This window comes from Halichoerus grypus, chromosome 4 (assembly GCF_964656455.1).
Source record: "Halichoerus grypus chromosome 4, mHalGry1.hap1.1, whole genome shotgun sequence".
Taxonomy (NCBI): Eukaryota; Metazoa; Chordata; class Mammalia; order Carnivora; family Phocidae; genus Halichoerus; species Halichoerus grypus.
This window is the reverse complement of record NC_135715.1, coordinates 188,503,550-188,508,804: the sequence shown is the minus strand read 5'-3', so window position 1 is coordinate 188,508,804 and position 5,255 is coordinate 188,503,550. Positions and strand designations below refer to the sequence as shown.

General features: G+C 46.0%; 1 pseudogene; it reads right to left on the bottom strand.

Moving 5' to 3' along the window:
• Nucleotides 1-664: 664 nt before the first annotated feature.
• On the bottom strand, nt 665-2,386 carry LOC118535529 (large ribosomal subunit protein uL14 pseudogene; annotated as a pseudogene).
• Between the last annotated feature and the right edge of the window lie 2,869 nt (nt 2,387-5,255).

Genomic DNA, 5,255 nt, shown 5'->3' with positions numbered 1-5,255 from the left:
TCAGTGTTCTAGAACACAGGACATGAAGCCAACTTACAAAGAGGTAATGTTATGATAGAGGAGTGGAAAGAGATTCTCAAGCCTGTCATGGGCAGTTATGGGGAGGGAGGGCTTTCCTATCCCAATTTAGATGCTCCCTAATTTTTAAAATTAGTTTAAAAAGAATTGTTAAATTGTTATTTGAATGATCTACAAAGGGCATAGGATAGCTTGTCATTTTAGAAAAGCAATAAGCCCACATTTATATTATAGGAGCCCATTTGTGAGAGTCGTATGAGTGTGTTTGTGTGCACACTGCCGTGTTTAACGGATGTCCACCAATATGTGAACAGCTCTTTTCTCTAAGTGAGGGGATTTTAGTCTGCATCTGCTTCAATAAGTAAGTATCATTATTGGGGGGGAGCAAATAATTTTTTTAAAGATTTATTTCTTTATTTTAGAGAGAGAGAGTGTGTGTGTGCAAGCAGGGGAAGGGACAGAGGCAGAGGGAGAGAGAGAATCTCAAGCAGACTTTGCTCTGAGCACAGAGCCCAACGCGGAGCTGGATCTCAGGACCCTGAGGTCATGGCGAGAGCCGAAATCAAGAGTCGGACGCCCAACCGACTGAGCAACCCAGGCGCCCCACAAATAATTTTTAATTTTTTTTTTTAACAAATGCACCAAATTATCCAGCAATGTTGCCAGCACTGGATGCAATCCTGGGCTACAAGTCTGCACACTTCTTTGCAGCTGGTCCTGAGATAGCAGAACCTTTCACCTTTTTGTTTACCATGACCCCTGCATTATCTTCAAATAGGGAAACACACCATCTTTTCTCCAGTCTGACTTTCGTGGTTGAATTCCCACTGCTGGAGGTACCTTCTTTCTGAGCTCCATGGCCATCACCATGTCACCCATTCCAGCAACAGGAAGTCCGTTCAGTCGTCCCTTGATCCCCTTCACAGAGATGATATACAGATTTTTGGCTCCTGTGTTGTCAGCACGGTTGATCACAGTTCCTACCTGAAGACCCAGGGAAATCCGGAATTTCACACCGAAGGACCCAGCCGCATCCTTGCTTTGATATCTTGAACACAGGAATGGGACAGAACGGATATCATTCTTACAGTAACTCTAAGTTTCCAGCTCGCAGATGACTGGCTATGGAACATGAGGTCAGAGATGGCTCGCTTCCACAGTGGGGCTTGCCCATAAGTGCTGAGTGCAGGCTTTTGGTTGGGAGCTGACTGAGCCGAGGGATCTAGAGAAGGCGCCCCAGAGGAAGTTTGACTGGGATGCTTCCTGTCCCTTGCACCAGCTGGGAGGAGAGCTCATTGCAGGGTTCTGCTTCATCAGTAACCACAGCTCATGCACAAGCCGGTGCTAACTGTTGTTTGGGTTTTATTATGATTTTATGTCATCTGTCATCTCTTTGCCCTCTGTGATTCTCAGTTTCTAAAGAGTTATCTAAGAGTTTCTATGTTATTGCTGTGTAGCAAACCACCCCAAAACTTAGTGGCTTAAAAAAGCAATCATGTGTTACTTCCTTTTCTTTTTTTTTTTTTTTTTTACAGATTCATTTTTTTATTTTAGGGAATGAGAGAGAGAGAAAGTGCAGGAAGGGCAGATGGAGAGGGAGAGAGAATCTCCAGCAGACTCTACACTGAGCGTGGAGCCCAACATGGGACTTGATCTCACGACCCTGAGATCATGACCTGAGCTAAAATCAAGAGTTGGACACTTAACCGAGTGCACCACTCAGGTGCCCCAATCATGTGTTACTTCTTACAAACCTGTGGTTTGCCTGGCCAGGCTCAGCTTGAATGTACGTCTGCAAGCTGGCTGGAGGCTAGCTGGTCTAGGAAGGTGTCAGCTAAGAAGACTCAGCTCTGTTCCATGTGGAGCTCATTCTCCAGCTGGTTAGCCCGGGCTTGTTCTCACAGTGGAGGCAGGGGTCCAAGGGAAAGAGCAGAAGAGCATGAAACATCTTGAAGCCTAGGTTCAGACACTTGCACCACATTTGTTGGCTAAAGCAAGTCAAACACCAGTCCGGATTCAAGGGATGAGGAAACATACTCCAACTCTTGATGGAAAGAATGTAAAGCTACATTGCAAAAGGCATGAATATAAGAAGGAGTGGAAAATTGGGGTCATTTTTGTAATCCATCTACTGAAATCAGCTGTTATCCTGCTGGTGTGCCCTTCAGTCTCAGCAATGGCTTGTAGAAACAGACCATAAATAGTCACATTAGTGGCCCATTTTGTGAACGGCATTGTACGCAAAGTGAAATCTTGACAGGTGTCCAGGAGTCCTCTCTCTGTCGGGTCTAGTACCCTTCCCTTTTCCTATCCCATCTGTCTTCTCTTTCCCTCCCTTCTCCCCAGAGAGCCTTCCTCACAAGGCCATGGAGATTTCAATTTCTCAGAATCATTCTGGAAGGGCAGCGCCAAGCCTTCATGCTCCTCCCAAGAACAGGCTTTTATGCCATTCGGCTTCTTCACGCAAAGTATCTGCAGACAACACATTTTCCTCTTGCTAATGCTGTCCACCTTTCATAAGATAACTTTATTGCTTTATTGCCCTACATGACTTTGTCTGCCAAAGTTGAAAAGAGAAAGGAACAATAGAGGGAAGGGGGGAAAAAAAACATTCCACCGGACTTACCATAAAAAAAAAAAAAAGAGCTCTTTTTATCTGGGGATGAAAAGAAAGCAGACGACAGATGGGGGAGCCTCTTTGGAAATGTTGAATCACTTCCACAAAGACAGACATTCCGGCAAATTCTCCCAATGTTAAAATTCCAGCCATGTTTATTGGTGGTCAGCTGCGGATGTGCCCTCTTCTTTCTGGAAAAGAAAACGCAAGCGCAGCTTCCTCTTGAACCACCCTGTCAGGGAAACAATGGTGTCCTTTGGTTCCATTGGTTCTGTTCCTAGCTGAATGATGACGTCATCGAAGCATCTGATTTCCCTGCCTATATAAAAGGAGATTAATGGCTAAGACCACAAAAAGGACTATTGTTTTGCCAGCTTTGTTCAAATTGGTGGTTAAAATACTTTCTTTCACAAAATGCAACATTGCCCCAGAGGTAACAAAACCCCCTTCTTCTGTGATGTGCCTTCCCTGCTCTGAGAAAGACCACACACAAGGGACGGAGCCATGCCCACAGTCAATGCCCCTGATTGTCCCGCGTCTAGATTCCCCACCATTAGCCCCAGCTGCCAGGAAATCAGAACTTCATATGGAAAAGCCAAGGTGAAACAAACCTATTGGGGCTGTGGTCAGAAAAAACAGCTCTATTTGTTAAATCCCAGGCTCTTTAAGGATGCTGGAACTTGGAACCTCGAGTGTCAAGGCTGACCAGTGACCTACGTTCTATCAGTTGGGTTTCATGCCGTTGTTTTAAAGAGCGATGAAAGAAGAGGCCAGATCGTGATTCTCATCCGTTATGACATTACCTGTCACGGAGCCTCTAGTATCCTCCCAGCTATGAGCAGAGCCCCCTCTCCATTCCATAGGGTCCCTGGGTCTCGCAGCTGTTTACAGGACTTTGCCGAGGCTGGGAGGGCTGTGGGTCCTCGTGGGTGGCTGCCCCACAAGGACAGCGGCTGCTCCAGCATTAACAATAACTTCTTCAGGCTGTTGGACTCTTTGGTCCTTGGACTGCTCCACACATTAGTTCTGCAAAATGAGTACAAGATGGGAATGTGCCACTTGTCAGTAGATTTGGCAAGGATGTTACTGTTTATGTAAACAACGGTGAGAAAGACTACCCCTGGCCTTTAAAAATCCTTTTGTCCAAGTCAGTGAGAAACTTTCTATTCTGAAACTCGAGGTTTGAAGTTCGATGCCCGTGCTGTCCAGCGGTATTTTCCGGGATGGTGGAAATATTCCCTGTCTGCGCTACCCCGTATGGTGACCACTAGTCACATGTGGCTATTGGGCACTTTGCCACCTAGTTACTGCAACTGAGGAACTGACCTTTCACTTTTATTTAATTTTAATTAGTTTAAATGTGGATAGCCACGTGTATCATCTAGACACCTTGTATAATTATGTAGTTCTCTTATAAAGCGTAAGGGACACTTACCCCAGCAAGTCTGCCCCCAGGTATTTGCGCAAGAGAAAGGAAACATATGAACACACAGAGAAACGTATTCAAATGTTTGTGGCAGCTTTATTCATAATCTCCGGAAATTGGAAACAACTCTAAAGTCTATCAACTGATGCAAGGAAAAACAAATTGTGATACATCCATAGAGTGAAATACTAGCCAGAGATAAAAAGGAACACATTTCTGATACACAGTAATGTTACACTAAATGAGAAAAGCCAGACTGTATAATTATATGATCTGTTTATCTAGAAAAGGCAAGCTCCAGTGATGGAGAACAGTCAGCGGTTGCCTGAGGGTGGAGGATAGGAGAAGAGAGCACAGGGAGACCCCCAAGAGGCACAGGGGCGCTTTCCAGGGATGCAAACATCCTGTATCTTGAACATAGCTGACCACACACAGTTGTTGCAAATCTCACTGCGCTGTACACTTAAGATAGGTGAGTTTTATTTTATTTTATGTAAGTTACATGGTGGTTTTTAAAGACTTTCTACAGCTTTTCAAATGAAAACTATGGAATTTACGTCCCATAGATTCCTTGCTTCTCTAAGGACCTACTTAGGTCATTGCAGAAAACTGCCCGGGGCACGTCGGTGGTGGCTGCCACAAGCCCTCTGGTGAACTTCAGGCTGCTGAGCTCTCTCTCTCCAGTCATGATGTGAAAGCATATACATGATTTTTTAAGGAACAATTTACACGCTCGTAATTGAGCTTCCATGGACATGACGGGGAAGTCAAGCCAACACCAAACATGATGCTTTCATGAGCCACCTTTGCCCTCCCTGAACTGGACTGCTTCCTGCTCCGTGTCGACCCCAGCCCAGAGGCAGAGACTAGCACCCTGGGGGGACATGCCATGCCTGCTGGACCACAGCACAGAGACCAAGCCAGTGTCCAGACCCTCTTGCTTCTCCAGGGCCAGGCGTGACCTGCTCTACTGTGAATGCTCACATCCCCCAGCATCCTATTTCATTACTAGGAGGAAGCTCCCTTTGAGGGAAGGGGTTGAGGTGCCAGTCTCCTGGGGAGGCACATTCGGAGCTGAGGGTACAGGAAAGGTGTTGGATGTGAGCTGTGGAAACCGAGCACCGCGGGCGTCCCCTTGGAAGGAGAATTCTTTATGCCTAGACTTACTTCCTAACCTGAAGGGCTCTCTGGCCA